Genomic DNA, 18992 nt, shown 5'->3' with positions numbered 1-18992 from the left:
CGGTGTATTTATAATAGTGCAAATCAATCGTCGTATTTATGATAGCCCAAATCAATCGGCGTATTTATGATAGTCCAAATCAATCGGCGTTTTTATGATAGTCCATATCAATCGGTGTATTTATAATAGTGCAAATCAATCGTCGTATTTATGATAGCCCAAATCAATCGGCGTATTTATGATAGTCCAAATCAATCGGCGTATTTATGATAGTCCAAATCAATCGGCGTTTTTATGATAGTCCATATCAATCGGCGTATTTATTATAGTGCAAATCAATCGTCGTATGTTATATAGTCCAAATCAATCGTCGTATTTATGATAGTCCAGATTGATACTTGAGTGAGCTTCAGGCCTTGATCAATGGCGACTCCGATGTAAATAAAAAGCTCAATAACAACACTGTCCTCAATACCATCGTACTCTATTGCAATCACAAAATCACAGTAGTTAAAAGTACCGTCATTTATTTGGTATTCACTTGCTACTCTCATTGTGATTCTTGTTATATTAATTATCATAATATGTTCCCACCAACATCATCGCTATGATAACAATTAAAAAAGAAATGGTTCCTTTCCATAACAGATACGTTCCAAGTGTCAGTCAATTTGAATGCGAATAGATAAACATTTACACAATGGGATATCTTCATCTTTCTTTTCTTCCTCCTCCCCATCACTTGTAAATGAAAATCTACGTCTTCGGTAGGGGCCTTCTCTTTCCTATTATTTGTAAATAGAGTTTCATATTTTTATTTATTTTTCCCTTCGTTAAAAACTGTGGAGTCGGCTTGTCAACTCGAATTCGCAATGTGATGGATTATGTTTTGAACATCAGTTGTTTGTTCTGTTTATGTACGACGTTTGTCTTGCAAAGCGTATGAGCATAAGACAAATGACAAAACGAATTTTGCCCAAAGTTGAATCTCGTTCTTTTTCACGAAATATCGTCTTCAACATCAACACTTGGACATGTTTGAAAATCTCTCAACCATTGGTTTCATTAGTTGGCTTCTATTTTGTTTAACTTAAAGTGTTGAAACAGTTTTCTATTTCATACACACATTAACTACGAGGGTCGTTCCGAAAGCAAGGACTTTAAAACTAAAACGTTGAAGAGCTACGAAGACGAGACTGGTATCATTAAAACGAGCGACAATTTGTGCTTTAGAATAAATTTTTCTACATAGTCGCCACTATTCTCAACGCACTTTGCCAGCCTCTTTTAATGCCGTGGCCGTAAAAGCTCGGACCGTGTTTTATCACTAGGGCTATCACAACAGAATATTCTCATCATTTTTTTTGCCTCTCGATTATATATTACACAGTTAGACACAGTTAGACACACGTAACCGAGAACCACCTCACTCTATATAAAAGCATATAAGATATCAACGGATACACACTCGAGAGTCAAAACAATGAAAAGAATATGCTGTTGTCCTAGCCCTATTTATCACTCCCACCTGTATCGCTACTTTGAAATCGAAGAGCCCATTTCCTAACTCTGCTGATATCAGCTGTATCGGCTTCGTAAACGTTAAACGAGTGCCACTGAATGTTAATCAGTTCGATTTTTTCTACACAAAAAAATCCAATGACGCATATCTGCTTCTGACGTACGTCCATGACAGGGGTTGATTTCTCAGAGTCTCACACTGTCAATATCTGCAAAGAGATATGAAACTTTCAGATGATAAATGCAAAAGTTAATTCATCGTAGCAATGTAATTTGCAATCCACTATAATCCACTCGAACGGAAAACAATTCTTATCAATCCTTATAATAAAAGAAATCGTATTTTGGAACGTCCCTCGAACTAGACACTATTCTCGAGTGTCTTTGGTTTCGATTTGTACAAAGGTTTGTCGGGAAACCGAAAAACAAGACGCTTCACTCTACAAGTAAACCCTAGCCAAACATTTAAAATAACAAAACATTCAAAGTCCAAACCAGAACCGTTAGGTACAGCTATACGCTAGATTATAAAGAGGATGCTGCACCTACTAGTGATATTTTGACCCCCCAAATGTATTGTTTTTAAAACAAATTTCGATTCCCGAACCACGCCGGTAGGAATCGAAAACGTACCCTCTAATGAAACATAAACAGTTCTGCACAGGGTTGCCACTGTTCTGTTTTTAAATCGAAATCTGTTTTTTAATCAATTCGGGTTTTTATTTTCTTCAATGTTGATTTTTTTCTTAGGCACTATATTGTTACATACGTTCTAAAGTTGTAAAAGTATTGCAAAATGTGCAGTGAAATGATTAAAAACATACATTAAAATAACCTTAATTAATAAAAAGTAAAAAAAAATATTTATCTTTTTGTAAACAATAATATAAATAATGATTAATAAAGTTAGATGTCAACTAATAAAAACCTAAAAATGGATTATATATATATGTAAGATTTACGTGTGGAAATTGCCTGAGACAAAGCGTGAAACTACTTGAGGTAAGGAGCTAATGGGAGTGAAAGATGATTACCGCAAAGACAGGAGATGCCTATTTACCTTAATCTTGAAATTACCAAGGCCGTAGGTAGGAGTAAATTAATTGGCGTATTCATGATAGTCCAAATCAATCGGCGTATTTATGGCAGTCCAAATCAATCGGCGTATTTATGACAGTCCAAATCAATCGGCGTTGTTGAATGTGCAAATCAATCGGCGTATTTGTAGGTAGGAGTACAAAAATGAGCAAGAAAAGAGTCACAAAACCTTGCAGTTATTGCAAATAATCTACTGTATTAAGAAGCTATTTTATAATGAGATATCAAAACTGAGACTTGATAAGGACCACTAGACCAGCAAATTGAAGGAACTGGAAAAAAAGAAGCAGAGAATAAATAACAAATTCTGAAGAATATATGTCCAAATAGTATTTATTAAAAAAAAGACTCAGACTAGCAACATCACGTCTGTGCATGTGCCAGAGAAAGAGAGAGAGAGAGAGAGAGAGAGAGAGAGAGAGAGAGGAGTGGGTGAAGAAGAAATGTGGAGGCCAGTCAAATTACTGCTACGTTTCTGAACTTTATTAAGAACCTTCAAACTTACGAATCTATCTAGCTCACATTATTTTAAAAAGAAAATGTGATACGATTTTCGAACGATTTGGTTTTCGAACAGATTTTCAGAATGAATTATATTCGAAAACTTAGATTTCGGTTGAATTTACTCGGTTGGTTTGGCGTACCTCTTTAGATGGCGAGTCAAGAAAGACAAAAAAACTTTATGAATTTCTTTATTTCTGTTTTCACGCAATTATCTACTTGTAGATCACTTTATATCATAATTGTTCATATTTTTTGTTTGACTGTTGGTCACTAATAAGCTTCAAAACTAGTTGACAGAATTGCAGAATAGTACCCTTGATATACTACATATGTAACAGGAGTTGGTTTGCTTGATTTGTTTTTTCTTCAGATCAATCTTTTTCGATGTTTTTAATGCTAAATCATTTTGGTAAACGTTTTATGCTGTAGCTCTTTATATATCATTCATAGTGTTTGGTTTAGTTGTTTTGTAAATGAAATTGTGGTTTTGTTTCAGGCATTACAAAACATGACTGAGTTTTGCAATAATGTCCAAATATAACATAAAAACATGCGCGCGGCAAATTTGAAGAAATTCACAAGCATCACTCATAAATAGATTAAGTCGCGCGGATTGTTGCACGCAACTGCGAACACGATACACGTGTCTACTGCTATCAATATACATCAATGTGTCTGCGAAGTGGCAATAACAATTGGCATATGTTATCTATAATTTTTGAAGCATCTGTTCGGTTCGACTGTTAACGAAATTGTAGGAATTTAAAATAAATCTGAGCCAGAGAAAGACATTTTTATGGCGTGCAACGTGTAATCAATATATCCCCGTATACGTACATTTATATTTATTGAAATACAGTGTATCCCAAAAGTAATGCTAATAATTTAAAAACCATAACTTTCTTTTAAAAAAACGCATCCAGTATTTTGCTTTCTTTTATATATCAAAGGCTACACTGGGAGATTTTTTTCCCTTGGTGCAAGACCATAATCTGGTCTAATTTCTTTGATAACTGCTCTATATCCCTAGTCATGAGCAGTTCTTAGAGATTTACTTTTTCCAGGCTTTATTTTCTCTCTTTGAGGACGGATTCGTTTATTGCTAATCGGCTGAGGCGCCTACTGAGCTATGCCGATCGGATTGCCCAGGCATTTTATTCAGAACAAAGTTGTTCTCTTTGAGGTCGCTGACTTTCCATACCTTGTGTCACATTTCCCCGATTTGGGAGGAAGATAAACACATCAACGGCTGAGATCTTGACGATTTATGTTGGCAAATTTTAGCCTAGCCAAATAAGAAACGGACCTTTGGCCCAATGGCGCTGTGTTTTTTTTTTTTAATTTTTACAAAGGAGTAACCACTTATTAAGGCCTAGAGGCCATTCGAGGATAAGGTTAATAAGCGTACAGTGTATTTCAAAAGTTCAGCTTGACGTTAAGCTAAGTCGATATTTTGTAAGTTATGATAGTCTTAATTTGTTTTCTACTTCAGGACATCTTGGATTATATGTGTATGTAAGGAATAGGTCTGGTTTTCCGTATTTACTAATAACTGCCATTGCATCGTGATAATGTTGTTGGTGATTCCTAGGATTTCTTGAAAATGAAGATAGTAGAATAATTGGTACACCAAGATCACCATCTTTATTCCTTGCCAAATGATTGAGCAGCTCTTAGTTTTGATGGCTTCTAATGAAGTTAAAACTTCAACCTTCAATTTTCCCATAGGCATCTACTATATATTGTTAGAATAGTTTATCAGATCTATGGATGATACTATTTAGTTATCTTTTATTGCAAGGCGATAACTGCAATATTCTTGCATTGCCACTTTATTGCAAACTATTGTTTGCAGTTCTTGGTTATGTTGCATCTTTATGTACCAACCTTGTTCACCATTTGGAGATAATATGGTATATATCATGGGGTCCAAAACAGATAATAAATTCATTGTTTTGCTTGACCATGTGGGTAAAAAAATAATATTTCTGTTAGCAGGTGGAGCACCATCCTCACCAACAAATACTGCAGCTATTTCGTTGTTTATTAGATTATTACATTTCTGTTATATCTGGAACAGCGGTGAAGTGCATCGAAACTCTCCTTAGCTTTACATTTTACCTTATAGCACGTGCTTTCTCTTTTAATTCGATGACCCTCTTATTTTTGTAAGCTTGTTTATAAGGATTATTCTCCATAACTGTAGCTATGGTTTCAAAGACACTTTTAATACATTTATTCGTTTCTAGTAAATTGCACCTAAGTTAAGTTGCTTCAGATGAGTCGAGGATGTAAATTTGTCAATATTCTTTTCTCTTCTTGATTATTTGGATGCAAAGTACTGAAATGATGGCTTTCTAAGCGAAAAAAATAGGGACCTCTTCCAGGAGGGCAGACTATATTTGCTCCCAATGAAAATGATGAGTTGTAATTGCGTTTATTACTTTTGAAATTAAGTGCTTCTTGGTCATTGCCTTTGAGTTGAGGAGGATAATCTTCTAAGGGAGGAAGAAAAACTTTTCCTCTTTGGCAACAATTCAAGGCTTCTCCTTAAAATCTAAGTAGTCTACAAAATGAGCAAATGACATTCATGTCACCTATAAAATAATACGGGATATTTAGTCTTTCTACTTCATTCATATTGTTTTTTCCTTTCCCGTTGTCTGGCCCTTTCATTTACCAGATAAAATTGTCTACATTCTTCAGTCTTGTTATTTCTTTTTCCTGCCCTCTGGCTCTTTTCATTTTCCAAATAAAGTATTTATCTTATTCATTCATGTCACTTATATGTTGTCTCATTATGTTTCTTCTCTGAAATCTGATATTATCCTTTTCTTTAGTTCGTAGCTGCTGACGCCTTCGTATTCGTCGTTCTCTTGCTGCACTTATCTTATCTTCCATTATAGTGATAGTGATTTGGTATATGCTGCGGGTAAATTGAAGTCAAGTTAGGACAATTTTGTGCTGAGATGTGGACTATATGTTAATTAATGACTAAAAATGAATTTAGAGCAAACTATTTTAATTTTTTTATTTATATGACCTAAGATGTTTTTTCTGTTTGTGTTTAAAATTAAAAAAAAGGAAATATAAATTGAGAAAGAGATAACATCATTTTCATTAATATCTTAACATTTTTCAGTTTACAGAATTAATGTCGTAAGAAATTAAACTGTTTGGGGCATCAATATAACAAAATTTTATATTATTTTTTCCTTCAATTCTGTATACAACTTTCTTTTCAATTTTTCTTTGGCATTAGCTAAGAAATTCTAGGCCTTCACTTATTATCTTAAACATTCAGGAGAACATTTTAAGATTCTAAGCATTCCTTTAAAAGCAATGTTTGTATTTCTGTTGAACTTCATTCAGGGAGTATATTTGCCAAGTAGTTTTTGGAATTTTTTTTTTCATGAGTCAGGTTGCTCCTCTAATTATTGAAAATACGGCATAATCACGTTGACACACATGTTCCCTCTAGATCACCAAAGTTAAGCAACGTTGAACCTGGTCAGACCAGTTGGGACCTAAGATGTTGTATGTGCTCTTATCTCGGCATTGTTTCCAGTCGTCCTTATCCTCGTGCCACTGGACTCAAACAGTGCCGATTCAGGAGAGGTGTGGCTAGTGATTGCGTAACCCTTGCCTCACAATTACACGTGCTATTGCTCCTAAGGGGTATCCTGTGTCTTTCAAGACTGAACGGAAGCATAGTATGGTATAATTACTGGAATAATTACTGGAATAATGCAGATTATAAATCAAATGAACTGCCAGCATCGACTGGCGCCACGCCAAATAATTGTGAAAGGTCAAGGAGGATGGAAAGACCAAGGAGAGAGAAAGAGAGTACCAGTTAGACCTCAACTGGATGAGTACAAAGAAGACTGGGATTTTGGTGAGGCTTATTGGCACTCAAATTCACGTGGAGTCTAATGGTTGTTTCCAGCGAGACATCAATAGAACACGGATGTTGCGATAACGAATAGTTATACACCTGCAATTTACATTTGGAGCGGTTAGATTGACTAATCGACACACATCAATCGCTGCATTCGTTTTTTCCAAAAACAGTCTCAGCAATGAGACGGAATTCATAACTTGTAAACTAAATGGAAACTCCTATCAGCAAAACATCACTGTAATTACACACAAATACATAGAGGTATAATCCTTGAAAAGTATGTTTGTATGCACTAAATGAATTCTTGCGTTTCGTAAAGGATCTTGATCGTTAGATGCGAATATGGCAAATTTATGAGAACAGACAAGCACCTACTTGACATCATTTCACACACCCTTTTTGACAGTGCAAATCGCTAATTACCTAAGAGGAATTTTATGCTACAAAAATTTGTCTGATGCTTAACAATTTATATTATAGGACTTGAATTTTATACTACCAAGTTTTCTTGTTTGCTGATTATTAGCACGTAATTGGCGACTATTTGAACTACTGTCATGTCTTCAGCAATGCTATATCTTTACTTTTAGATATATAATATATAAAGTAAAGCCTGTCACTCGTGTTTTAATTCTAGTATTTGTAAAATAAGAAGTGTGTATTTCCAACGAATTATATTTATTATCCGGAATTATATTTTCGATTAGGTCATTAAAATCAAATTATATATATATATATATATATATATATATATATATATATATATATATATATATATATACTAGCAGAAGTACCCGTCGTTGACTCGGTTCAAAAACAGCCTACAGAAAATGGACTGTGATTGATGAAAGTATGATAGGTTATGAAAAGGAGGGGGTTGTAAAGAGATAGGTTTTGATACTCAAAAATTTTACCCTAAGCAAAATATGATGAAAGTAAAGATAATTTTAGCGAAAATATATTTTTTATATCAATTTTGTTTCCATTCGTAGCCAAGAGTGACCAACAAAATGAGGTTTCCTTACAAATAGAAAATGTTTTATATATAATAATATAAATATAAAAGAAATAAATGTAACCATAGTCAATAAAAGTTACTTTTATGGTATTTTTAAGTAGTTTGTAAAAAAAAATTTTTTTTCAACTCACAAACCGGTTTACAAAAAAATCAAAATGGCAGCGACTTTGAAATGGAGAGCCCCGTTTTCAATTTGAAGGAGGGGCACCTGATCATTCTGTTAACAATTTTGGAGACTTCTGTCAACGTAAGGAATATTTATAAATATATTTTAATGTTTTCCGTTATTTTGCGCTTGAGGAATATTCGATTATGGCATGTGTAGTTTATATAAAAATTTATTTAAGTAGTTATCGTTTCTAATTTCGTTTTAATTTCGGTTCGTTGAAATTATTTCAATTAAAGAGCATTAAAAACTATTTCAAAACAAAAAAAAACATGAACTGAACTTTTATTGACTATGGTAACATTTATTTCTTGCATAATTATTTTTTCGGGTAGTCGTTTGTTGGCTTACTAAATAATATCGACGAAATATCGAAAAACAAAGAAATAAAAACAGTTTTGAAAAATAATGAAGCTTTACTTACTTTAGTAAAATAATCCGAAACAGCAAAATGGGATATTAAAAATGTAAACACGTAATTACTTTTGTTTTTTAAAGTAAAGACTCGATATAAATATGAATAAGAAGAAAATGTCGCCCTTTTCAAGCAGAACAGCTTCCTTTCAGTTTTACAGTATTGAACGGTGTAGTATTGTGCCGTCGGATTCAGGGTTGTACTATTGTAATATAAAGAATCGCAGAAAGGGTTGTAATCAACTGAATTCCTTCTAGTACACTGACAAAAAAGCTTAAACAGATATATAAATAAAAAGAAAAAGGTTATGCAAATCTTTTTAAAAAGACACGTAATCACGTAAGCAGGATTTTTTCCTGCTTTTGACACGATAACAAGTAACGTTCTTATTTTTTATTATTTATCTATTTTCGAAAGAGTTCCACGTGCAAGTGGAGAAGGAAAAAACAGAGTTATGCCAAATTTGTGTCGAGAATTGTCTAAAGTTCCGACTTTTTTTTTTGCTTTCACTTTAATAATAACGTGAATTTATGAGATGAATTTATTCGACACAATATGATTCAACTCACAAAAAGTTAATAAAAGCTAACGTAAATTAAGATTAAAGTTAAGGTGTTATTGTGGACCCTCACCCCTTTTAAAAAACCTTGTTAAACTCTGTGACATATTTACATTCTAGGGAGGTCAAGCGCGAACGAACACCTAATAATTTTATTATGCCATATTTCTTCAAACTAAAACATAATTATTAAAGTATACTTACGCAAATAGATATGAAAAGTCTTTGTTAAAGTTTGTGCCATATTTCTATGGAGTACAGGTGCGAACGCAGACCCCACAATTTTATTATACCATCTCTATTTAAGTTAAAACATACTTATCAAAGTATTCTTATGTACATCTATATCAAAAACCCTTGTAAACGTTTTATTTTAAATTTTTTTATTTCCATACTTTGGGGGCCAGGCGCGAACGCAGACCCCACATTTTTATGAACCACCGTTCTGCCAGATCAAACAGCTTTATATTATAGAATATATATACAGTAGCGTCCAAATGTTAAGGAACGGTCGATCATTCTTTTTGAATGAGTTCTAATTTCATCTATAAAAAAGGGGGGAAAATTTTGGTGAATTTTCTAATGTTTTATAATGGTAGTTAAAAAAATATTTTTGATTTCGAATATATATTAGTTTTTACATATAAATAAATTTAATTAAATTACAGGCGTTCAAAAGTTAAGGAACGGGGGAAATTATTAATGAAAAATGAAGAATCCTTTCAGTATTTAGCGAAAAGCCCCTCTTTTCAATCACACTATGGTATCTTTTGTTGCAAGACAGAACAATCGTTCACATGTTATAGGTTTCTAATATATTCTCATAAATCATCAGGATTTTTTTGGATTTTTTCTGAGATCTTATCACCAATAATTTTCCAAACATTTTCAATTGGATTCAGGTCAAGTCTCTGAGCTGACCAATCCATGACGCAAATATTGAATCTATTTAGCTCTTCTAAAACTATGTTTGCCTTATGGCACGGTGTGTTGCCTTGCATAAAGATATCAGAATCAGAAAGATTAGGAACCACGTGTTCTCTAATCAATTCTCTGTACATTCGGGCACCAACCTTTCTATGAATACTCACAAGGGGGCCACTTTCTTTTGAAGATATCATACCCCATTCCATTATACTGCGCCTCCAAATTTTACTTTACTTTTTACGCACTTAGGGGACAGCCTTCCTCATTGTTTTCTTCTGATATGTGGTCTTTTCTCTGATCCGAAAACAATGAATTTAGATTCATCACTATAATGAACATTTTCCCCTTTTTGTTTTTCGGCGAATACCAATCTGGCCTTTTTATTTTTAATAGAAATTAAAGGCTTTGAGCATGAACTTCTTGAAAATAATCCAACTTTGTTTAATCTTCGTGAGATCGTTTGTAGGGAAATTTTTTGTCCAGTTTTGGATGTAAAATCTCGGGATATCGAAGCTGCCGTTTTAAACCGATCAGAACGAGATAATCGAATGATTTTCTATCCCCCCTTAGTTGTTTTTCGGCTCGGCGCGACCTTTTCTTTTGAGTCAATGGTATACCTTTTTTGTTATTTTCAATAACCCGTAAAACAACGCTTGTAGACCTTTTCAATATTTTAACAATCTCCCGTATGGATTATTTTTCATCATAATGGTCACAAATAAGCTGTTTTCCTTGTATAGATACCTTTTTTCGCATATTCGGAGTCGACATTTTGTTAAGTTGTTATTAAAATTGCTAGAGTTTGTATTACTTTTCAGCGTTTCTTAACATTTGGACGCCTGTAATTTAATTAAATTTATTTATATGCAAAAAAACTAATATGCATTCAAAGTAAAAAATATTTAACTACCATTGGAAAATTCACCAAAAATCTTTTTTCCTTTTTTTATAGCTAAAGCCATTCAAGAAAAAAATGATTGGCCGTTCTTTTACTTTTGGACGTTACTGTATGTATATTAACACCACCAGTCATTAAATACTGAAAGCACATAAGTAACCAGTATTTTATTTATCAGTTTTAATTTATATTTCAAGCGTTTTCATTGGCGAATCGACATAGACACATCTCTGTGTTTCTATTAAATTACATAATTAGTAGTGAAAAGGAAATAATCGAGATTAGACAATACGTTTAAGGCAAAAGAAGTTAAGTTAAAGACTGAGGAAATAAAAAGATAATGAAGAATAAAAGAATCTGAGGGAATATTAAGCGAACTTGAATTGCAAACACGCGTAATAGAAGATTTTCCAGCAATTATTCAACATTGCAAAGGTTCTAGATTACCTATAAATTTATTACTAAAATATGTGCTACTCTATAATAATTTGGCTTATAAGGTTACGTTTATTAAAATGGAGTTAATCATTACTTTGTTTCCATAATTTTTCTTCTATTACTTACTCAAAATGGAAGATGTGTCTTTTTTAAGGCGGCGAACTTAAAATAAATCACAGAAAGATATTTTTATTATATAAGCATGTGGTTAATCCAATTTTTTTTGTCATTTATAATTTAAATACTATTTCGCTCACATGCCTAGCGACTTGCGCGTATATAACATAATCTACGGGTTCAAGTTTTACAAAATTAGACTGTATTTCGCCAATAAAGCGTCGAAAGTTGTCGTCCATATAGTCTTATGTCGGGTTTATCAGCGTATACATGTAACGTTACACATCCCCCAAATAAAATAATCAAAATAACCGATAACTGCCAAATCTGCAAATAAAGAAAATATAATTGTCAATTTAAAGTTGGCCTTTTTCATTGTCAATGTAAAGGTCGCTCAATTCCAAATAAGGATTATTTTAGATTGTACAAGGTTTATTTAAAAACCATGTACATGCTCAAATATTCCTTTGTTGGAATCGAGTTATACCTGACAAAAGCTATTTTAATTGTTTTGATAAGCCATAATGTTTGATTACCTTAGCATCTCATGTTAAGTTTCTGCCAATCGTCGACTTTTCTCATTTTCTGTTGTTCCACACGTCACTCACTACTGTATTTGATATCTATCACTTTCCTTCTCTTTTGTTTATCAAGAATCAAACGGAATAAACCTTAATAGAAATTATAATTGAAATAGTTCATTAAAATTAAAAGAGTAGTAATACTATTTAATCCGAAGCTCGAAAGGAAAAAAGAGCGAGACATGCGTGCGAGTGAGGAAGAGAGAAAGAGAGAGAGAGAGAGAGAGAGAGAGAAAGAGAAAAAGAAAGAAAATAAGGAGAAAGAAATTTTAAATGTGTCGTTTTCAGGTATAAAAATATAAATGGCTCCGCAACTCAGTTTTCCTGATTCAAAGAATCTAAATGAAGCCGAGTAGATGATCCAACGAGCCATATTTTTGCCTAATACACTCACACTCATACATACATACATACATACATACATACATACATACATACATACATACATACATACATACATACATGTATATTAGAAAAAGATCTAATATTTATATTGTTTAAAGTCGCGTATTTCTAAAACTTAAAAAAAAAGAACAATTTTAAAAAATCTACGGATCTATAAAAGAGGCTTTCTTTAGTCTTTCATGCTGCAATTTGAAATAGCTTTTTATTGGTACATTCACATGGAAGAGCTCGATTAAATACATATATACATACATACATACATATATATATATATGTAAATTAATATATATATATATATATATATATATATATATATATATATATATATGCCTGAGTTTGTGTTTCCCGTACACGCATTGCTTTAAAAAGTTTTATCGGCCACGCAAACATTAATTCGCATGGTTATTAATAGAGTAAGGTAGTAAATTATATATTTACAGTTATTTGTGCGTAAAAGAATTATTGCAAAATAAATAGATTCATTTGAAAGTTAATTATCAAAAATATTGTCGTAAATTGTTTTTGTTCAGCTTTTCTTTTACCATTCCTGTTTTTTGAATTGATTTCAGCTTCAGTAAATATCCCTCTCTTTCTCTCTCTCTCTCTCTCTCTCTCTCTCTATATATATATATATATATATATATATACATATGTATATATACATACATATATACATACATATAGATGTATGTATATATATATATGTATATATATATATACATATATACATACATCTATATGTATGTATGTATTTGTGTGTGTGTATCTTGTAAAGAAATAATTAAACTGTGCTTCCCCAAGTATTATTAATAGAAGGATAATATTTTTTAATATACTTTTACTTTTACTGCTATACTATGAAAACATAATAATGTTATATATATATATATATATATATATATATTTATATATATATATATTTATATATATATATTTATATATATTTATATATATATATTTATATATATATTTATATATATATTTATATATATATATATTTATATATATATATATTTATATATATATATTTATATATATATATATTTATATATATTTATATATATATATTTATATATATATATTTATATATATTTATATATATATTTATATATATATATAAATTTATATATAAATATATATATATTTATATATATATATAAATATATATATATATATATTTATATATATATAAATATATATATATAAATATATATATATAAATATATATATATTAATATATATATATATTTATATATATATATAAATATATATATATATAAATATATATATATAAATATATATATATAGATATATATATATATAAATATATATATATATATATATATATGCATATATATATAGTACAATGAAGTTATCAAATAATTCATCTTTAACAATGCAACTTATAAAGATAGAGAAAGCTTACTGCTCCCATGAGGAGCAATTTAATATATTAATAAAAAGATGGGAATAAAAGTAATAACTAACTTTATAATATCATCCAATCAATAACGAAACACTAATGGAGAAAAAATATTTCGGTGGTGCCATTTAGAAGCTAAATGCTTTCCATCATATACACTACTTTTTCGATTTTTATTATCCTTTTTTTTCTTCCTATTTACGTATGCTTTACTTTTTCCTAGTTAAATGTTAGATATATCATTTTTATACTTCAAAGATTTAATTCCTGTATGTTATATCTCTTTTAATATACCTTAATATATACCTACTTTTAATCTTGATCTAAATATTCTTACGCCAGTTTTTATCTATAAATTTTACATTTGATATAATTCTGGTCCCTTCTCTTTTGTTGAGATGCATTTAGCTTCGAAATCTCATGTCCTTAAAATGTTTTTTCTCTGTTAGTCTTTCCTTATGGATCTGATTTAATAGTTATTTTTAATTTTTATTTAATAGTATATAAATTCCGATCAAAAAACCGATTTTTGACTAAAGTTATAGACAGTTTCATCTCACAAGTGCATTTGAGAAGTTTTATTACCATACAACAAGAACGAGCCGGTGTATAAAATCCACAGTACGTTTATATACATTCTTTCCAATGGCTACCAACGTTTTCAAATGCGTTGAGATAATGAGACAATACCACGTGCGAAAAGCACCCAACTTCTAGTTAAGAGGTCAATATCGCATAATATAAGCAAGCTAGGTGGAGGTTCAGTTATGGCTTGCAAAAAGGTGCTAGTCTATCGACATCGAAGAGTTTTAACGTAACGAAATGAATATTTCTGTTTAGAGCAAAATTGAACTAGGATGCAAAGTTTTGCACTTTAAACTTAATTCAAGACATTATATAAAATGTCTATATCTCTATCTTTTCTATTATAAAAAAGTCACTCTGTGTGAGTGAGAATTTTTTCCTTATAGGTTCCGAAACGACTGAGCCCATTTTTCGACAATTTTCACACAAAATAAATTTATATGTCTGGCAGTGTCATTAGATATATGTTGTACAGAAATTCATCTGATAACTATCGAAAATCGACAGAAATTTTATCTTACAAATTGCTTTTTTTCTCTCATAAATATAAAAGAATGATTTTTACAAGGGGATCTTTTTCGTTACACCGACCAAAATTTCAGCAAATAATTTCTTCTTCATCCGATAACTACCGAAAATCGAAAGAAATTTTATCTTAAAAATTGCTTTTTTTCTCTCATAAATATAAGAGAAGAATTTTTACAAGGGTATCTTTTTCGTTCCACCGGCCAAATTTTCAGCAAATCATTTCTTCTGAAGAAAACAGATTTATTCTAATCGGGAGATATAACTTACTGGTAGAGCATTCAAATACAGATCTAATGATTCCGTGTTTAAGCCCGGGTATACCTCACTATTTTATTTTAATTTTTTTCTTATTAATGAGTTAAATTTACGATGAACTAAAGAGGTACTATTTAAACTCGTCGAAAATCATTTCTTCCTTTGTATATTTAAAAAGGAAACATTAATCAGAAGAGACTTTTCCAGGGCATTTATCGTCAAACACAAATATCAGCTGATATGATATTGTAAACAAACACAGACGGAATTTGATAAACCACATTATCATTATTGTTTTTTTTTTATTAAATTTTATTTTGCGATAATTTCTGCAAATTTTTCCGCGTAATATAAAATAATCAACAGAGAATTGATTCTACGATAATATATACGCAATCTGCATAAAGTAAAATATCATGTTTAAGCGTATTGTACTACCGGGAAACGCCGGGATACCAGCTAGTAATTTTATAAAATCAACAGTAGGTTCTCTAAATAGCATTGTAGACTACAATGTGTGTTCACTAAGACAATGAGGGGAGATATGTGAAACTTCATCCCGGGTCTCGACTACAGCAAGCAATCAATTGAATTGATTAAAAAATGGGTCATTTGATCGATTTCGATCAAAATAAAAGTATTACAAATTATACAACATTCGTTTATCCTTATCAATCCATTGCAGTCTCTGTAAGTTTATATATATATATATATATATATATATATATATATATATATATATATATATATATACACAAACAAGTTACTCACAAATGTTTTATAATCAATAACAATCTAAAATTACACATGTGGGTGAGTTTTTCATGTTAAGTATGGCATCGTAGTCGTTTATACTGCATTATTGTGTTCCTTTCCAATCTGTCTTTTGGAGAAACTGCCTGATTAATTTCTTCAGTCGCTGAGTTTTTGACTGTAATATTCTATAGCTAAAGAAATTTGTGTCAAACTAACAGAAATGTTATTACTTGTCTACCTCGACCAGTAAATACGAAAGTGTCTCGTGTTTACGACAATGAGATGTTTATTATTTTAAAAATTCGTTTCAACTATTTAAAATAGGTAAATTGGCGAAATGATAGCATCTAAACTCTATCTAGCATAGACTATAAGCATAGCCATTCCAGGATGGGTGAAATTTGTCCTCAGTTTAAAAATTTTGATGCAATTAGACTAGGCTAAAAAAACATAACGATACTAAATATGTCGAGTATAATTATATCAAGTTTGATTGCAATTTATTACATGATTTTGAAAATGTAAGGCTTAAGAAATATTTTACCAAATTAAAATCCAGAGATCTCGCTTAATAGGTTTATAACGACTGTAACTCAAACTGAATCAAATTCAGTAGAGCATCAGATGATAAAGTGCATTATGCATGTCATATGACCCCCTTCTGCAACGCTTTAAAATACATAAAGAAAACGTAAATTTAAGTTATATTTATTAATTGATGTTTAATATCTAAGGTTAATGTGGCTGAGAGAAGCTTTAAGAAGTTGATTTTTAACGGTATACAGGTAAGGTATGAACGAATACCACAATTAGAGCTGTGGTCGACAAGTAATTTTTAGGATATAAAGACTTTCGTATTTCCATGTTTCATCTGATAGTTTTAAGTGACCACCATTTTGTTCTTGTCACTTAAGACACTTTACGCATGCCCTAAACAATACAAAACACTCCTCCTCCCATGTTAAGAATCGCGACCAGTATAAAGAATAGAAAATATATTGGAAAATGAATGTCCGAATACCATAAGAACTACTTACCGGCGACAAATTGAACTGTGACATTCGTCCATACTGTATTGAATACCTCTAAAAATCAACTTGTTAATGGTATATCCACTTGGTCCTCTAGGCCCCATTGAACATACTTATTGCTAAATCTAAAATTCAACAAAAATCGGCTCTATCCTAATTTTAATGATCAGCTTCCGGTTTTAAGTTCTTTCGAATGAAACTTAATAAAAAAAATAGCCAACATTACATCGTATTACTTATTACATTTTCTTTCAAAATACATAATAACAAGTTAATTAAATTAGGAGAGAATACTGTATGTACAAATATATAAAAATATACCCATATATGTTTGTAAATTTAATATATAGGATGTGCGACCCTTGGAAAATATATCACAATATAATAGATATAAAGAATTATTAGAAGAAAATGCTCTACAGCACATTTTCAGTTATATTAACTAACATATTTTTAAAGTATCAATACATTAATAATATACTTGAGCATGGTAAAAGCTTTAACCACAGAACTGGTAATAAATTATAAACAGAGTAAATTTCGTAAGTACATTATTATTATTATTATTATTATTATTATTATTATTATTATTATTATTATTATTAATAATAATAATAATATCAATATGTTTATATATTATTATTCATTATTATATATTATTATAATATATTATTATATATTATCATTATTTTGATTATAATTTTTGTATATTATTGTTATATATTATAACTTCTTTATATATTATTATATATTATAATTATAAATATTAGTATTATTACTATTATTATTATTATTTATTTGTTTATTTATTTATTTTAATTTTATATGAAAACTTTACCATTTATGAGATGTTATCGAAACCTTAACATATTTCTTTCCTCAAAAATGAAAACACATCTTAATTTATATTATAAATCTTTAATTTTTTTGCCAAACAACGAGTATTCTACTAGTATTAGTATATGTATGTATATATATATATATATTCTCTCAGAGTCTTATATATATGTATATATATATGTCTATATATATAAATTTATGTGTTTAAATTTTTTTATTTGAAAAGGGTCATCTTCAATATTCATTATTCTGATATATATACATATATATATATATAAAAGTATGTATATCAAAATTATTTTCTAACTATAAATCTCAAACTAGTACAAAAATATTTTGATGCCATGTAAACTACACTTAAACGTATAAATTTGGACAACGAGGGAAATTCTCAGGTTAAATGGCATTATATACAGTGTGTCTCATATATATATATATATATATATGTGTGTGTGTGTGTGTCATATATATATATATATATATATATATATATATATGTGTGTGTGTGTGTGTGTCATATATATATATATATATATATATATATATATATATATATATATATACTAGCAGTTCAGTCCGGCTTTGCTATGCACTATTCATTAGTTCATGTACATATGTGCATATGTGTGTATATATATATATATATATATATATATATATATATATATATATATATCAAAAACTTTGACTCATGTCAAGGTTTGACGAAGGAGTTTGGTAGAGTCTGAAAAGGTTTAATCTTTTAACTGTGACCTCATGGCAGCAAAATTGTTCCCCCAAAACTTATTAAAAAGCTTGCTGCATGTCTGAATACCCTTTATGTAAAATTTCAAATGTTTAGATCCAAAATTGGCTGAATAGTTTACTAGACTACTGAAAAGTCATACCTTTTGAACTTTAAAGCCTTTGCTGCCAAATTTTCGGCCAAAAGACTATTAAAACACTTGGCCTATGTCTGAATACACTTTACGTAAAATTTCAAACGTTTAGACCAAAAATTGCCGGAGTAATTTCGTAGAGACCGCAAAGGTCAATTTTTTGAAAACATTGGCCCTAATTTTTACCTCTTAACATTTATTGTTT

This window comes from Euprymna scolopes, chromosome 5 (genome assembly GCF_053919585.1).
Source record: "Euprymna scolopes isolate OS-2025 chromosome 5, ASM5391958v1, whole genome shotgun sequence".
Lineage (NCBI taxonomy): Eukaryota > Metazoa > Mollusca > Cephalopoda > Sepiida > Sepiolidae > Euprymna > Euprymna scolopes.
This window is presented reverse-complemented; position numbering follows the sequence as displayed.